Here is an 18865-nt window from a genome sequence, read left to right on the forward strand (position 1 = left end):
TGTGCTTTTTCTTGTTGTCCTACAAGAAATGCCAAGAAGGGATTTTATCCAGCGGCAAAGTGCATGAAGTGTGGGATGAATGCATTGGCTACAGTTAGCAGCCCTTGAAACTTGCTAGAGAACATCATAGACACATACAAAACAGAGAATTTTTAAATCCATGTTAGGAATAAACAAAAATGTCATCCTTTGGCTGATGCAGCATTTCTCTATATGGCATACATAGAAAACTTTTTCTCAAATATAGCAATATGGCAAATCTAAGAAATGCTGTGGCAAATTAATCAATCAGGACATTTATTTGGTGATTGAATCTACTATGGGGGACTAAGTTTTATGACAAGAAGAAGAACAGACCTTTACTCTCATTAGTGCACACTGAAGAAGAAAATTCTTAAAACCAGAATATCTTAAAACCATAGCACAAGTGATGGATCACTGCATTCTTATTGCAACTTTTCCTATTTCCAAATGTTTGACAAACATCTCTCCAGTTGAAAACTGATTTGAAACAGCTTCAAAATTAGTTTGGAGTAAAAAAACCACTGAAGATGATGGGATTTATACAAAGTTTAAATATAGATAAGCTATCCTAAAATTCAACTTTAAGGAAATTGAACAAAGTTAGGTCCCACCAAGATTTGAAATCAGATTACTGGATTCAAAGTCTAAAGTGCTCACCATTACACCATGGAACCCATTATTAGAGAGTCTTCCTCTACTCAATATTGCTGATCTTTGAAATACTGAATGCTCTCCTGTTTTAGGTACATTTGGCATTTTTGTGTTTGCTGATGTTTTTATGTTTGGCCTGTTTGCTCAGTTGGTTAGAGCGTGGTGCTAATAATGCCAAGGTCATGGGTTTGATCCCCATATGGGCCATGTGCTTTTTCTTGTTGGCAAGAAATGCCAAGAAGGGATTTTATCCAGCTGCAAAGTGCATGAAGTGTGGGATGAATGCATTGGCTACAGTTAGCAGCCCTTGAAACTTGCTAGAGAACATCATAGACACATACAAAACAGAGAATTTTTAAATCCATGTTAGGAATAAACAAAAATGTCATCCTTTGGCTGATGCAGCATTTCTCTATATGGCATACATAGAAAACTTTTTCTCAAATATAGCAATATGGCAAATCTAAGAAATGCTAAGGCTAATTAATCAATCAGGACATTTATTTGGTGATTGAATCTACTATGGGGGACTAAGTTTTAAGAAGAGAAGAAGAACAGACCTTTACTCTCATTAGTGCACACTGAAGAAGAAAATTCTTAAAACCAGAATATCTTAAAACCATAGCACAAGTGATGGATCACTGCATTCTTATTGCAACTTTTCCTATTTCCAAATGTTTGACAAACATCTCTCCAGTTGAAAACTGATTTGAAACAGCTTCAAAATTAGTTTGGAGTAAAAAAAACACTGAAGATGATGGGATTTATACAAAGTTTAAATATAGATAAGCTATCCTAAAATTCAACTTTAAGGAAATTGAACAAAGTTAGGTCCCACCAAGATTTGAAATCAGATTACTGGATTCAAAGTCCAAAGTGCTCACCATTACACCATGGAACCCATTATTAGAGAGTCTTCCTCTACTCAATATTGCTGATCTTTGAAATACTGAATGTTCTCCTGTTTTAGGTACATTTGGCATTTTTGTGTTTGCTGATGCTTTTATGTTTGGCCGGTTTGCTCAGTTGGTTAGAGCGTGGTGCTAATAACGCCAAGGTCATGGGTTTGATCCCCATATGGGCCATGTGCTTTTTCTTGTTGGCAAGAAATGCCAAGAAGGGATTTTATCCAGCGGCAAAGTGCATGAAGTGTGGGATGAATGCATTGGCTACAGTTAGCAGCCCTTGAAACTTGCTAGAGAACATCATAGACACATACAAAACAGAGAATTTTTAAATCCATGTTAGGAATAAACAAAAATGTCATCCTTTGGCTGATGCAGCATTTCTCTATATGGCATACATAGAAAACTTTTTCTCAAATATAGCAATATGGCAAATCTAAGAAATGCTGTGGCAAATTAATCAATCAGGACATTTATTTGGTGATTGAATCTACTATGGGGGACTAAGTTTTATGACGAGAAGAAGAACAGACCTTTACTCTCATTAGTGCACACTGAAGAAGAAAATTCTTAAAACCAGAATATCTTAAAACCATAGCACAAGTGATGGATCACTGCATTCTTATTGCAACTTTTCCTAATTCCAAATGTTTGACAAACATCTCTCCAGTTGAAAACTGATTTGAAACAGCTTCAAAATTAGTTTGCAGTAAAAAAAACCACTGAAGATGATGGGATTTATACAAAGTTTAAATATAGATAAGCTATCCTAAAATTCAACTTTAAGGAAATTGAACAAAGTTAGGTCCCACCAAGCTTTGAAATCAGATTACTGGATTCAAAGTCCAAAGTGCTCACCATTACACCATGGAACCCATTATTAGAGAGTCTTCCTCTACTCAATATTGCTGATCTTTGAAATACTGAATGTTCTCCTGTTTTAGGTACATTTGGCATTTTTGTGTTTGCTGATGCTTTTATGTTTGGCCGGTTAGCTCAGTTGGTTAGAGTGTTGTGCTAATAACACCAAGGTCATGTGTTCGATCCCCATACGGGCCATGTGCTTTTTCTTGTTGTCCTACAAGAAATGCCAAGAAGGGATTTTATCCAGCGGCAAAGTGCATGAAGTGTGGGATGAATGCATTGGCTACAGTTAGCAGCCCTTGAAACTTGCTAGAGAACATCATAGACACATAAAAAACAGAGAATTTTTAAATCCATGTTAGGAATAAACAAAAATGTCATCCTTTGGCTGATGCAGCATTTCTCTATATGGCATACATAGAAAACTTTTTCTCAAATATAGCAATATGGCAAATCTAAGAAATGCTGTGGCTAATTAATCAATCAGGACATTTATTTGGTGATTGAATCTACTATGGGGGACTAAGTTTTAAGACGAGAAGAAGAACAGACCTTTACTCTCATTAGTGCACACTGAAGAAGAAAATTCTTAAAACCAGAATATCTTAAAACCATAGCACAAGTGATGGATCACTGCATTCTTATTGCAACTTTTCCTATTTCCAAATGTTTGACAAACATCTCTCCAGTTGAAAACTGATTTGAAACAGCTTCAAAATTAGTTTGGAGTAAAAAAACCACTGAAGATGATGGGATTTATACAAAGTTTAAATATAGATAAGCTATCCTAAAATTCAACTTTAAGGAAATTGAACAAAGTTAGGTCCCACCAAGATTTGAAATCAGATTACTGGATTCAAAGTCCAAAGTGCTCACCATTACACCATGGAACCCATTATTAGAGAGTCTTCCTCTACTCAATATTGCTGATCTTTGAAATACTGAATGCTCTCCTGTTTTAGGTACATTTGGCATTTTTGTGTTTGCTGATGCTTTTATGTTTGGCCTGTTTGCTCAGTTGGTTAGAGCGTGGTGCTAATAACGCCAAGGTCATGGGTTTGATCCCCATATGGGCCATGTGCTTTTTCTTGTTGGCAAGAAATGCCAAGAAGGGATTTTATCCAGCGGCAAAGTGCATGAAGTGTGGGATGAATGCATTGGCTACGGTTAGCAGCCCTTGAAACTTGCTAGAGAACATCATAGACACATACAAAACAGAGAATTTTTAAATCCATGTTAGGAATAAACAAAAATGTCATCCTTTGGCTGATGCAGCATTTCTCTATATGGCATACATAGAAAACTTTTTCTCAAATATAGCAATATGGCAAATCTAAGAAATGCTAAGGCTAATTAATCAATCAGGACATTTATTTGGTGATTGAATCTACTATGGGGGACTAAGTTTTAAGAAGAGAAGAAGAACAGACCTTTACTCTCATTAGTGCACACTGAAGAAGAAAATTCTTAAAACCAGAATATCTTAAAACCATAGCACAAGTGATGGATCACTGCATTCTTATTGCAACTTTTCCTAATTCCAAATGTTTGACAAACATCTCTCCAGTTGAAAACTGATTTGAAACAGCTTCAAAATTAGTTTGCAGTAAAAAAACCACTGAAGATGATGGGATTTATACAAAGTTTAAATATAGATAAGCTATCCTAAAATTCAACTTTAAGGAAATTGAACAAAGTTAGGTACCACCAAGATTTGAAATCAGATTACAGGATTCAAAGTCCAAAGTGCTCACCATTACACCATGGAACCCATTATTAGAGAGTCTTCCTCTACTCAATATTGAAATACTGAATGTTCTCCTGTTTTAGGTACATTTGGCATTTTTGTGTTTGCTGATGCTTTTATATTTGGCCGGTTAGCTCAGTTGGTTAGAGCGTGGTGCTAATAACGCCAAGGTCATGTGTTCGATCCCCATACGGGCCATGTGCTTTTTCTTGTTGTCCTACAAGAAATGCCAAGAAGGGATTTTATCCAGCGGCAAAGTGCATGAAGTGTGGGATGAATGCATTGGCTACAGTTAGCAGCCCTTGAAACTTGCTAGAGAACATCATAGACACATACAAAACAGAGAATTTTTAAATCCATGTTAGGAATAAACAAAAATGTCATCCTTTGGCTGATGCAGCATTTCTCTATATGGCATACATAGAAAACTTTTTCTCAAATATAGCAATATGGCAAATCTAAGAAATGCTGTGGCTAATTAATCAATCAGGACATTTATTTGGTGATTGAATCTACTATGGGGGACTAAGTTTTAAGAAGAGAAGAAGAACAGACCTTTACTCTCATTAGTGCACACTGAAGAAGAAAATTCTTAAAACCAGAATATCTTAAAACCATAGCACAAGTGATGGATCACTGCATTCTTATTGCAACTTTTCCTATTTCCAAATGTTTGACAAACATCTCTCCAGTTGAAAACTGATTTGAAACAGCTTCAAAATTAGTTTGGAGTAAAAAAACCACTGAAGATGATGGGATTTATACAAAGTTTAAATATAGATAAGCTATCCTAAAATTCAACTTTAAGGAAATTGAACAAAGTTAGGTCCCACCAAGATTTGAAATCAGATTACTGGATTCAAAGTCTAAAGTGCTCACCATTACACCATGGAACCCATTATTAGAGAGTCTTCCTCTACTCAATATTGCTGATCTTTGAAATACTGAATGCTCTCCTGTTTTAGGTACATTTGGCATTTTTGTGTTTGCTGATGTTTTTATGTTTGGCCTGTTTGCTCAGTTGGTTAGAGTGTGGTGCTAATAATGCCAAGGTCATGGGTTTGATCCCCATATGGGCCATGTGCTTTTTCTTGTTGGCAAGAAATGCCAAGAAGGGATTTTATCCAGCTGCAAAGTGCATGAAGTGTGGGATGAATGCATTGGCTACAGTTAGCAGCCCTTGAAACTTGCTAGAGAACATCATAGACACATACAAAACAGAGAATTTTTAAATCCATGTTAGGAATAAACAAAAATGTCATCCTTTGGCTGATGCAGCATTTCTCTATATGGCATACATAGAAAACTTTTTCTCAAATATAGCAATATGGCAAATCTAAGAAATGCTGTGGCTAATTAATCAATCAGGACATTTATTTGGTGATTGAATCTACTATGGGGGACTAAGTTTTAAGAAGAGAAGAAGAACAGACCTTTACTCTCATTAGTGCACACTGAAGAAGAAAATTCTTAAAACCAGAATATCTTAAAACCATAGCACAAGTGATGGATCACTGCATTCTTATTGCAACTTTTCCTATTTCCAAATGTTTGACAAACATCTCTCCAGTTGAAAACTGATTTGAAACAGCTTCAAAATTAGTTTGGAGTAAAAAAACCACTGAAGATGATGGGATTTATACAAAGTTTAAATATAGATAAGCTATCCTAAAATTCAACTTTAAGGAAATTGAACAAAGTTAGGTCCCACCAAGATTTGAAATCAGATTACTGGATTCAAAGTCCAAAGTGCTCACCATTACACCATGGAACCCATTATTAGAGAGTCTTCCTCTACTCAATATTGCTGATCTTTGAAATACTGAATGTTCTCCTGTTTTAGGTACATTTGGCATTTTTGTGTTTGCTGATGCTTTTATGTTTGGCCGGTTTGCTCAGTTGGTTAGAGCGTGGTGCTAATAACGCCAAGGTCATGGGTTTGATCCCCATATGGGCCATGTGCTTTTTCTTGTTGGCAAGAAATGCCAAGAAGGGATTTTATCCAGCGGCAAAGTGCATGAAGTGTGGGATGAATGCATTGGCTACAGTTAGCAGCCCTTGAAACTTGCTAGAGAACATCATAGACACATACAAAACAGAGAATTTTTAAATCCATGTTAGGAATAAACAAAAATGTCATCCTTTGGCTGATGCAGCATTTCTCTATATGGCATACATAGAAAACTTTTTCTCAAATATAGCAATATGGCAAATCTAAGAAATGCTGTGGCAAATTAATCAATCAGGACATTTATTTGGTGATTGAATCTACTATGGGGGACTAAGTTTTATGACGAGAAGAAGAACAGACCTTTACTCTCATTAGTGCACACTGAAGAAGAAAATTCTTAAAACCAGAATATCTTAAAACCATAGCACAAGTGATGGATCACTGCATTCTTATTGCAACTTTTCCTAATTCCAAATGTTTGACAAACATCTCTCCAGTTGAAAACTGATTTGAAACAGCTTCAAAATTAGTTTGCAGTAAAAAAAACCACTGAAGATGATGGGATTTATACAAAGTTTAAATATAGATAAGCTATCCTAAAATTCAACTTTAAGGAAATTGAACAAAGTTAGGTCCCACCAAGCTTTGAAATCAGATTACTGGATTCAAAGTCCAAAGTGCTCACCATTACACCATGGAACCCATTATTAGAGAGTCTTCCTCTACTCAATATTGCTGATCTTTGAAATACTGAATGTTCTCCTGTTTTAGGTACATTTGGCATTTTTGTGTTTGCTGATGCTTTTATGTTTGGCCGGTTAGCTCAGTTGGTTAGAGTGTTGTGCTAATAACACCAAGGTCATGTGTTCGATCCCCATACGGGCCATGTGCTTTTTCTTGTTGTCCTACAAGAAATGCCAAGAAGGGATTTTATCCAGCGGCAAAGTGCATGAAGTGTGGGATGAATGCATTGGCTACAGTTAGCAGCCCTTGAAACTTGCTAGAGAACATCATAGACACATAAAAAACAGAGAATTTTTAAATCCATGTTAGGAATAAACAAAAATGTCATCCTTTGGCTGATGCAGCATTTCTCTATATGGCATACATAGAAAACTTTTTCTCAAATATAGCAATATGGCAAATCTAAGAAATGCTGTGGCTAATTAATCAATCAGGACATTTATTTGGTGATTGAATCTACTATGGGGGACTAAGTTTTAAGACGAGAAGAAGAACAGACCTTTACTCTCATTAGTGCACACTGAAGAAGAAAATTCTTAAAACCAGAATATCTTAAAACCATAGCACAAGTGATGGATCACTGCATTCTTATTGCAACTTTTCCTATTTCCAAATGTTTGACAAACATCTCTCCAGTTGAAAACTGATTTGAAACAGCTTCAAAATTAGTTTGGAGTAAAAAAACCACTGAAGATGATGGGATTTATACAAAGTTTAAATATAGATAAGCTATCCTAAAATTCAACTTTAAGGAAATTGAACAAAGTTAGGTCCCACCAAGATTTGAAATCAGATTACTGGATTCAAAGTCCAAAGTGCTCACCATTACACCATGGAACCCATTATTCGAGAGTCTTCCTCTACTCAATATTGCTGATCTTTGAAATACTGAATGCTCTCCTGTTTTAGGTACATTTGGCATTTTTGTGTTTGCTGATGCTTTTATGTTTGGCCGGTTTGCTCAGTTGGTTAGAGCGTGGTGCTAATAACGCCAAGGTCATGGGTTTGATCCCCATATGGGCCATGTGCTTTTTCTTGTTGGCAAGAAATGCCAAGAAGGGATTTTATCCAGCGGCAAAGTGCATGAAGTGTGGGATGAATGCATTGGCTACGGTTAGCAGCCCTTGAAACTTGCTAGAGAACATCATAGACACATACAAAACAGAGAATTTTTAAATCCATGTTAGGAATAAACAAAAATGTCATCCTTTGGCTGATGCAGCATTTCTCTATATGGCATACATAGAAAACTTTTTCTCAAATATAGCAATATGGCAAATCTAAGAAATGCTAAGGCTAATTAATCAATCAGGACATTTATTTGGTGATTGAATCTACTATGGGGGACTAAGTTTTAAGAAGAGAAGAAGAACAGACCTTTACTCTCATTAGTGCACACTGAAGAAGAAAATTCTTAAAACCAGAATATCTTAAAACCATAGCACAAGTGATGGATCACTGCATTCTTATTGCAACTTTTCCTAATTCCAAATGTTTGACAAACATCTCTCCAGTTGAAAACTGATTTGAAACAGCTTCAAAATTAGTTTGCAGTAAAAAAACCACTGAAGATGATGGGATTTATACAAAGTTTAAATATAGATAAGCTATCCTAAAATTCAACTTTAAGGAAATTGAACAAAGTTAGGTACCACCAAGATTTGAAATCAGATTACAGGATTCAAAGTCCAAAGTGCTCACCATTACACCATGGAACCCATTATTAGAGAGTCTTCCTCTACTCAATATTGAAATACTGAATGTTCTCCTGTTTTAGGTACATTTGGCATTTTTGTGTTTGCTGATGCTTTTATGTTTGGCCGGTTAGCTCAGTTGGTTAGAGCGTGGTGCTAATAACGCCAAGGTCATGTGTTCGATCCCCATACGGGCCATGTGCTTTTTCTTGTTGTCCTACAAGAAATGCCAAGAAGGGATTTTATCCAGCGGCAAAGTGCATGAAGTGTGGGATGAATGCATTGGCTACAGTTAGCAGCCCTTGAAACTTGCTAGAGAACATCATAGACACATACAAAACAGAGAATTTTTAAATCCATGTTAGGAATAAACAAAAATGTCATCCTTTGGCTGATGCAGCATTTCTCTATATGGCATACATAGAAAACTTTTTCTCAAATATAGCAATATGGCAAATCTAAGAAATGCTAAGGCTAATTAATCAATCAGGACATTTATTTGGTGATTGAATCTACTATGGGGGACTAAGTTTTAAGAAGAGAAGAAGAACAGACCTTTACTCTCATTAGTGCACACTGAAGAAGAAAATTCTTAAAACCAGAATATCTTAAAACCATAGCACAAGTGATGGATCACTGCATTCTTATTGCAACTTTTCCTATTTCCAAATGTTTGACAAACATCTCTCCAGTTGAAAACTGATTTGAAACAGCTTCAAAATTAGTTTGGAGTAAAAAAACCACTGAAGATGATGGGATTTATACAAAGTTTAAATATAGATAAGCTATCCTAAAATTCAACTTTAAGGAAATTGAACAAAGTTAGGTCCCACCAAGATTTGAAATCAGATTACTGGATTCAAAGTCCAAAGTGCTCACCATTACACCATGGAACCCATTATTAGAGAGTCTTCCTCTACTCAATATTGCTGATCTTTGAAATACTGAATGTTCTCCTGTTTTAGGTACATTTGGCATTATTGTGTTTGCTGATGCTTTTATGTTTGGCCGGTTTGCTCAGTTGGTTAGAGTGTGGTGCTAATAACGCCAAGGTCATGGGTTTGATCCCCATATGGGCCATGTGCTTTTTCTTGTTGGCAAGAAATGCCAAGAAGGGATTTTATCCAGCGGCAAAGTGCATGAAGTGTGGGATGAATGCATTGGCTACAGTTAGCAGCCCTTGAAACTTGCTAGAGAACATCATAGACACATACAAAACAGAGAATTTTTAAATCCATGTTAGGAATAAACAAAAATGTCATCCTTTGGCTGATGCAGCATTTCTCTATATGGCATACATAGAAAACTTTTTATCAAATATAGCAATATGGCAAATCTAAGAAATGCTGTGGCTAATTAATCAATCAGGACATTTATTTGGTGATTGAATCTACTATGGGGGACTAAGTTTTAAGACGAGAAGAAGAACAGACCTTTACTCTCATTAGTGCACACTGAAGAAGAAAATTCTTAAAACCAGAATATCTTAAAACCATAGCACAAGTGATGGATCACTGCATTCTTATTGCAACTTTTCCTATTTCCAAATGTTTGACAAACATCTCTCCAGTTGAAAACTGATTTGAAACAGCTTCAAAATTAGTTTGGAGTAAAAAAACCACTGAAGATGATGGGATTTATACAAAGTTTAAATATAGATAAGCTATCCTAAAATTCAACTTTAAGGAAATTGAACAAAGTTAGGTCCCACCAAGATTTGAAATCAGATTACTGGATTCAAAGTCCAAAGTGCTCACCATTACACCATGGAACCCATTATTAGAGAGTCTTCCTCTACTCAATATTGCTGATCTTTGAAATACTGAATGCTCTCCTGTTTTAGGTACATTTGGCATTTTTGTGTTTGCTGATGCTTTTATGTTTGGCCGGTTTGCTCAGTTGGTTAGAGCGTGGTGCTAATAACGCCAAGGTCATGGGTTTGATCCCCATATGGGCCATGTGCTTTTTCTTGTTGGCAAGAAATGCCAAGAAGGGATTTTATCCAGCGGCAAAGTGCATGAAGTGTGGGATGAATGCATTGGCTACAGTTAGCAGCCCTTGAAACTTGCTAGAGAACATCATAGACACATACAAAACAGAGAATTTTTAAATCCATGTTAGGAATAAACAAAAATGTCATCCTTTGGCTGATGCAGCATTTCTCTATATGGCATACATAGAAAACTTTTTCTCAAATATAGCAATATGGCAAATCTAAGAAATGCTAAGGCTAATTAATCAATCAGGACATTTATTTGGTGATAGAATCTACTATGGGGGACTAAGTTTTAAGAAGAGAAGAAGAACAGACCTTTACTCTCATTAGTGCACACTGAAGAAGAAAATTCTTAAAACCAGAATATCTTAAAACCATAGCACAAGTGATGGATCACTGCATTCTTATTGCAACTTTTCCTAATTCCAAATGTTTGACAAACATCTCTCCAGTTGAAAACTGATTTGAAACAGCTTCAAAATTAGTTTGCAGTAAAAAAACCACTGAAGATGATGGGATTTATACAAAGTTTAAATATAGATAAGCTATCCTAAAATTCAACTTTAAGGAAATTGAACAAAGTTAGGTACCACCAAGATTTGAAATCAGATTACAGGATTCAAAGTCCAAAGTGCTCACCATTACACCATGGAACCCATTATTAGAGAGTCTTCCTCTACTCAATATTGAAATACTGAATGTTCTCCTGTTTTAGGTACATTTGGCATTTTTGTGTTTGCTGATGCTTTTATGTTTGGCCGGTTAGCTCAGTTGGTTAGAGCGTGGTGCTAATAACGCCAAGGTCATGTGTTCGATCCCCATACGGGCCATGTGCTTTTTCTTGTTGTCCTACAAGAAATGCCAAGAAGGGATTTTATCCAGCGGCAAAGTGCATGAAGTGTGGGATGAATGCATTGGCTACAGTTAGCAGCCCTTGAAACTTGCTAGAGAACATCATAGACACATACAAAACAGAGAATTTTTAAATCCATGTTAGGAATAAACAAAAATGTCATCCTTTGGCTGATGCAGCATTTCTCTATATGGCATACATAGAAAACTTTTTCTCAAATATAGCAATATGGCAAATCTAAGAAATGCTGTGGCAAATTAATCAATCAGGACATTTATTTGGTGATTGAATCTACTATGGGGGACTAAGTTTTATGACGAGAAGAAGAACAGACCTTTACTCTCATTAGTGCACACTGAAGAAGAAAATTCTTAAAACCAGAATATCTTAAAACCATAGCACAAGTGATGGATCACTGCATTCTTATTGCAACTTTTCCTATTTCCAAATGTTTGACAAACATCTCTCCAGTTGAAAACTGATTTGAAACAGCTTCAAAATTAGTTTGGAGTAAAAAAACCACTGAAGATGATGGGATTTATACAAAGTTTAAATATAGATAAGCTATCCTAAAATTCAACTTTAAGGAAATTGAACAAAGTTAGGTCCCACCAAGATTTGAAATCAGATTACTGGATTCAAAGTCTAAAGTGCTCACCATTACACCATGGAACCCATTATTAGAGAGTCTTCCTCTACTCAATATTGCTGATCTTTGAAATACTGAATGCTCTCCTGTTTTAGGTACATTTGGCATTTTTGTGTTTGCTGATGCTTTTATGTTTGGCCGGTTTGCTCAGTTGGTTAGAGCGTGGTGCTAATAATGCCAAGGTCATGGGTTTGATCCCCATATGGGCCATGTGCTTTTTCTTGTTGGCAAGAAATGCCAAGAAGGGATTTTATCCAGCGGCAAAGTGCATGAAGTGTGGGATGAATGCATTGGCTACAGTTAGCAGCCCTTGAAACTTGCTAGAGAACATCATAGACACATCCAAAACAGAGAATTTTTAAATCCATGTTAGGAATAAACAAAAATGTCATCCTTTGGCTGATGCAGCATTTCTCTATATGGCATACATAGAAAACTTTTTCTCAAATATAGCAATATGGCAAATCTAAGAAATGCTAAGGCTAATTAATCAATCAGGACATTTATTTGGTGATTGAATCTACTATGGGGGACTAAGTTTTAAGAAGAGAAGAAGAACAGACCTTTACTCTCATTAGTGCACACTGAAGAAGAAAATTCTTAAAACCAGAATATCTTAAAACCATAGCACAAGTGATGGATCACTGCATTCTTATTGCAACTTTTCCTATTTCCAAATGTTTGACAAACATCTCTCCAGTTGAAAACTGATTTGAAACAGCTTCAAAATTAGTTTGGAGTAAAAAAACCACTGAAGATGATGGGATTTATACAAAGTTTAAATATAGATAAGCTATCCTAAAATTCAACTTTAAGGAAATTGAACAAAGTTAGGTCCCACCAAGATTTGAAATCAGATTACTGGATTCAAAGTCCAAAGTGCTCACCATTACACCATGGAACCCATTATTAGAGAGTCTTCCTCTACTCAATATTGAAATACTGAATGTTCTCCTGTTTTAGGTACATTTGGCATTTTTGTGTTTGCTGATGCTTTTATGTTTGGCCGGTTAGCTCAGTTGGTTAGAGTGTTGTGCTAATAACACCAAGGTCATGTGTTCGATCCCCATACGGGCCATGTGCTTTTTCTTGTTGTCCTACAAGAAATGCCAAGAAGGGATTTTATCCAGCGGCAAAGTGCATGAAGTGTGGGATGAATGCATTGGCTACAGTTAGCAGCCCTTGAAACTTGCTAGAGAACATCATAGACACATAAAAAACAGAGAATTTTTAAATCCATGTTAGGAATAAACAAAAATGTCATCCTTTGGCTGATGCAGCATTTCTCTATATGGCATACATAGAAAACTTTTTCTCAAATATAGCAATATGGCAAATCTAAGAAATGCTGTGGCTAATTAATCAATCAGGACATTTATTTGGTGATTGAATCTACTATGGGGGACTAAGTTTTAAGAAGAGAAGAAGAACAGACCTTTACTCTCATTAGTGCACACTGAAGAAGAAAATTCTTAAAACCAGAATATCTTAAAACCATAGCACAAGTGATGGATCACTGCATTCTTATTGCAACTTTTCCTATTTCCAAATGTTTGACAAACATCTCTCCAGTTGAAAACTGATTTGAAACAGCTTCAAAATTAGTTTGGAGTAAAAAAACCACTGAAGATGATGGGATTTATACAAAGTTTAAATATAGATAAGCTATCCTAAAATTCAACTTTAAGGAAATTGAACAAAGTTAGGTCCCACCAAGATTTGAAATCAGATTACTGGATTCAAAGTCCAAAGTGCTCACCATTACACCATGGAACCCATTATTAGAGAGTCTTCCTCTACTCAATATTGCTGATCTTTGAAATACTGAATGCTCTCCTGTTTTAGGTACATTTGGCATTTTTGTGTTTGCTGATGCTTTTATGTTTGGCCGGTTTGCTCAGTTGGTTAGAGCGTGGTGCTAATAACGCCAAGGTCATGGGTTTGATCCCCATATGGGCCATGTGCTTTTTCTTGTTGGCAAAAAATGCCAAGAAGAGATTTTATCCAGCGGCAAAGTGCATGAAGTGTGGGATGAATGCATTGGCTACAGTTAGCAGCCCTTGAAACTTGCTAGAGAACATCATAGACACATACAAAACAGAGAATTTTTAAATCCATGTTAGGAATAAACAAAAATGTCATCCTTTGGCTGATGCAGCATTTCTCTATATGGCATACATAGAAAACTTTTTCTCAAATATAGCAATATGGCAAATCTAAGAAATGCTAAGGCTAATTAATCAATCAGGACATTTATTTGGTGATTGAATCTACTATGGGGGACTAAGTTTTAAGAAGAGAAGAAGAACAGACCTTTACTCACATTAGTGCACACTGAAGAAGAAAATTCTTAAAACCAGAATATCTTAAAACCATAGCACAAGTGATGGATCACTGCATTCTTATTGCAACTTTTCCTAATTCCAAATGTTTGACAAACATCTCTCCAGTTGAAAACTGATTTGAAACAGCTTCAAAATTAGTTTGCAGTAAAAAACCACTGAAGATGATGGGATTTATACAAAGTTTAAATATAGATAAGCTATCCTAAAATTCAACTTTAAGGAAATTGAACAAAGTTAGGTACCACCAAGATTTGAAATCAGATTACAGGATTCAAAGTCCAAAGTGCTCACCATTACACCATGGAACCCATTATTAGAGAGTTTTCCTCTACTCAATATTGAAATACTGAATGTTCTCCTGTTTTAGGTACATTTGGCATTTTTGTGTTTGCTGATGCTTTTATGTTTGGCCGGTTAGCTCAGTTGGTTAGAGTGTGGTGCTAATAACGCCAAGGTCATGTGTTCGATCCCCATACGGGCCATGTGCTTTTTCTTGTTGTCCTACAAGAAATGCCAAGAAGGGATTTTATCCAGCGGCAAAGTGCATGAAGTGTGGGATGAATGCATTGGCCACAGTTAGCAGCCCTTGAAACTTGCTAGAGAACATCATAGACACATACAAAACAGAGAATTTTTAAATCCATGTTAGGAATAAACAAAAATGTCATCCTTTGGCTGATGCAGCATTTCTCTATATGGCATACATAGAAAACTTTTTCTCAAATATAGCAATATGGCAAATCTAAGAAATGCTGTGGCTAATTAATCAATCAGGACATTTATTTGGTGATTGAATCTACTATGGGGGACTAAGTTTTAAGACGAGAAGAAGAACAGACCTTTACTCTCATTAGTGCACACTGAAGAAGAAAATTCTTAAAACCAGAATATCTTAAAACCATAGCACAAGTGATGGATCACTGCATTCTTATTGCAACTTTTCCTATTTCCAAATGTTTGACAAACATCTCTCCAGTTGAAAACTGATTTGAAACAGCTTCAAAATTAGTTTGGAGTAAAAAAACCACTGAAGATGATGAGATTTATACAAAGTTTAAATATAGATAAGCTATCCTAAAATTCAACTTTAAGGAAATTGAACAAAGTTAGGTCCCACCAAGATTTGAAATCAGATTACTGGATTCAAAGTCCAAAGTGCTCACCATTACACCATGGAACCCATTATTAGAGAGTCTTCCTCTACTCAATATTGCTGATCTTTGAAATACTGAATGCTCTCCTGTTTTAGGTACATTTGGCATTTTTGTGTTTGCTGATGCTTTTATGTTTGGCCGGTTTGCTCAGTTGGTTAGAGCGTGGTGCTAATAACGCCAAGGTCATGGGTTTGATCCCCATATGGGCCATGTGCTTTTTCTTGTTGGCAAGAAATGCCAAGAAGGGATTTTATCCAGCGGCAAAGTGCATGAAGTGTGGGATGAATGCATTGGCTACAGTTAGCAGCCCTTGAAACTTGCTAGAGAACATCATAGACACATACAAAACAGAGAATTTTTAAATCCATGTTAGGAATAAACAAAAATGTCATCCTTTGGCTGATGCAGCATTTCTCTATATGGCATACATAGAAAACTTTTTCTCAAATATAGCAATATGGCAAATCTAAGAAATGCTAAGGCTAATTAATCAATCAGGACATTTATTTGGTGATAGAATCTACTATGGGGGACTAAGTTTTAAGAAGAGAAGAAGAACAGACCTTTACTCTCATTAGTGCACACTGAAGAAGAAAATTCTTAAAACCAGAATATCTTAAAACCATAGCACAAGTGATGGATCACTGCATTCTTATTGCAACTTTTCCTAATTCCAAATGTTTGACAAACATCTCTCCAGTTGAAAACTGATTTGAAACAGCTTCAAAATTAGTTTGCAGTAAAAAAACCACTGAAGATGATGGGATTTATACAAAGTTTAAATATAGATAAGCTATCCTAAAATTCAACTTTAAGGAAATTGAACAAAGTTAGGTCTCACCAAGATTTGAAATCAGATTACAGGATTCAAAGTCCAAAGTGCTCACCATTACACCATGGAACCCATTATTAGAGAGTCTTCCTCTACTCAATATTGAAATACTGAATGTTCTCCTGTTTTAGGTACATTTGGCATTTTTGTGTTTGCTGATGCTTTTATGTTTGGCCGGTTAGCTCAGTTGGTTAGAGCGTGGTGCTAATAACGCCAAGGTCATGTGTTCGATCCCCATATGGGCCATGTGCTTTTTCTTGTTGTCCTACAAGAAATGCCAAGAAGGGATTTTATCCAGCGGCAAAGTGCATGAAGTGTGGGATGAATGCATTGGCTACAGTTAGCAGCCCTTGAAACTTGCTAGAGAACATCATAGACACATACAAAACAGAGAATTTTTAAATCCATGTTAGGAATAAACAAAAATGTCATCCTTTGGCTGATGCAGCATTTCTCTATATGGCATACATAGAAAACTTTTTCTCAAATATAGCAATATGGCAAATCTAAGAAATGCTGTGGCAAATTAATCAATCAGGACATTTATTTGGTGATTGAATCTACTATGGGGGACTAAGTTTTATGACGAGAAGAAGAACAGACCTTTACTCTCATTAGTGCACACTGAAGAAGAAAATTCTTAAAACCAGAATATCTTAAAACCATAGCACAAGTGATGGATCACTGCATTCTTATTGCAACTTTTCCTATTTCCAAATGTTTGACAAACATCTCTCCAGTTGAAAACTGATTTGAAACAGCTTCAAAATTAGTTTGGAGTAAAAAAACCACTGAAGATGATGGGATTTATACAAAGTTTAAATATAGATAAGCTATCCTAAAATTCAACTTTAAGGAAATTGAACAAAGTTAGGTCCCACCAAGATTTGAAATCAGATTACTGGATTCAAAGTCTAAAGTGCTCACCATTACACCATGGAACCCATTATTAGAGAGTCTTCCTCTACTCAATATTGCTGATCTTTGAAATACTGAATGCTCTCCTGTTTTAGGTACATTTGGCATTTTTGTGTTTGCTGATGCTTTTATGTATGGCCGGTTTGCTCAGTTGGTTAGAGCGTGGTGCTAATAACGCCAAGGTCATGGGTTTGATCCCCATATGGGCCATGTGCTTTTTCTTGTTGGCAAAAAATGCCAAGAAGAGATTTTATCCAGCGGCAAAGTGCATGAAGTGTGGGATGAATGCATTGGCTACAGTTAGCAGCCCTTGAAACTTGCTAGAGAACATCATAGACACATACAAAACAGAGAATTTTTAAATCCATGTTAGGAATAAACAAAAATGTCATCCTTTGGCTGATGCAGCATTTCTCTATATGGCATACATAGAAAACTTTTTCTCAAATATAGCAATATGGCAAATCTAAGAAATGCTAAGGCTAATTAATCAATCAGGACATTTATTTGGTGATAGAATCTACTATGGGGGACTAAGTTTTAAGAAGAGAAGAAGAACAGACCTTTACTCTCATTAGTGCACACTGAAGAAGAAAATTCTTAAAACCAGAATATCTTAAAACCATAGCACAAGTGATGGATCACTGCATTCTTATTGCAACTTTTCCTAATTCCAAATGTTTGACAAACATCTCTCCAGTTGAAAACTGATTTGAAACAGCTTCAAAATTAGTTTGCAGTAAAAAAACCACTGAAGATGATGGGATTTATACAAAGTTTAAATATAGATAAGCTATCCTAAAATTCAACTTTAAGGAAATTGAACAAAGTTAGGTACCACCAAGATTTGAAATCAGATTACAGGATTCAAAGTCCAAAGTGCTCACCATTACACCATGGAACCCATTATTAGAGAGTCTTCCTCTACTCAATATTGAAATACTGAATGTTCTCCTGTTTTAGGTACATTTGGCATTTTTGTGTTTGCTGATGCTTTTATGTTTGGCCGGTTAGCTCAGTTGGTTAGAGCGTGGTGCTAATAACGCCAAGGTCATGTGTTCGATCCCCATACGGGCCATGTGCTTTTTCTTGTTGTCCTACAAGAAATGCCAAGAAGGGATTTTATCCAGCGGCAAAGTGCATGAAGTGTGGGATGAATGCATTGGCTACAGTTAGCAGCCCTTGAAACTTGCTAGAGAACATCATAGACACATACAAAACAGAGAATTTTTAAATCCATGTTAGGAATAAACAAAAATGTCATCCTTTGGCTGATGCAGCATTTCTCTATATGGCATACATAGAAAACTTTTTCTCAAATATAGCAATATGGCAAATCTAAGAAATGCTGTGGCAAATTAATCAATCAGGACATTTATTTGGTGATTGAATCTACTATGGGGGACTAAGTTTTATGACGAGAAGAAGAACAGACCTTTACTCTCATTAGTGCACACTGAAGAAGAAAATTCTTAAAACCAGAATATCTTAAAACCATAGCACAAGTGATGGATCACTGCATTCTTATTGCAACTTTT

At 35.9% G+C, this 18865-nt stretch overlaps 7 non-coding genes across 7 annotated transcripts; all 7 read left to right on the forward strand.

The window, feature by feature from the left end:
- Nucleotides 1-3447: 3447 nt before the first annotated feature.
- TRNAI-AAU (transfer RNA isoleucine (anticodon AAU)) lies at nucleotides 3448-3521 on the forward strand. Its single transcript has one exon. It is a non-coding gene; the product is annotated as a tRNA-Ile (tRNA).
- Nucleotides 3522-4315: 794 nt separating this feature from the next.
- On the forward strand, nucleotides 4316-4389 carry TRNAI-AAU (transfer RNA isoleucine (anticodon AAU)). Its single transcript has one exon. It is a non-coding gene; the product is annotated as a tRNA-Ile (tRNA).
- Nucleotides 4390-8704: 4315 nt separating this feature from the next.
- On the forward strand, nucleotides 8705-8778 carry TRNAI-AAU (transfer RNA isoleucine (anticodon AAU)). Its single transcript has one exon. It is a non-coding gene; the product is annotated as a tRNA-Ile (tRNA).
- A 2554-nt stretch (nucleotides 8779-11332) lies between these two features.
- Nucleotides 11333-11406, forward strand: TRNAI-AAU (transfer RNA isoleucine (anticodon AAU)). The gene has a single exon. It is a non-coding gene; the product is annotated as a tRNA-Ile (tRNA).
- Nucleotides 11407-14831: 3425 nt separating this feature from the next.
- Nucleotides 14832-14905, forward strand: TRNAI-AAU (transfer RNA isoleucine (anticodon AAU)). The gene has a single exon. It is a non-coding gene; the product is annotated as a tRNA-Ile (tRNA).
- A 1676-nt stretch (nucleotides 14906-16581) lies between these two features.
- Nucleotides 16582-16655, forward strand: TRNAI-AAU (transfer RNA isoleucine (anticodon AAU)). Its single transcript has one exon. It is a non-coding gene; the product is annotated as a tRNA-Ile (tRNA).
- A 1676-nt stretch (nucleotides 16656-18331) lies between these two features.
- On the forward strand, nucleotides 18332-18405 carry TRNAI-AAU (transfer RNA isoleucine (anticodon AAU)). Its single transcript has one exon. It is a non-coding gene; the product is annotated as a tRNA-Ile (tRNA).
- The last annotated feature ends 460 nt before the right edge of the window (nucleotides 18406-18865 follow it).

This window comes from Taudactylus pleione, unplaced genomic scaffold (genome assembly GCF_031769625.1).
Source record: "Taudactylus pleione unplaced genomic scaffold, aTauple2 ptg000085l, whole genome shotgun sequence".
Classification (NCBI taxonomy): Eukaryota; Metazoa; Chordata; class Amphibia; order Anura; family Myobatrachidae; genus Taudactylus; species Taudactylus pleione.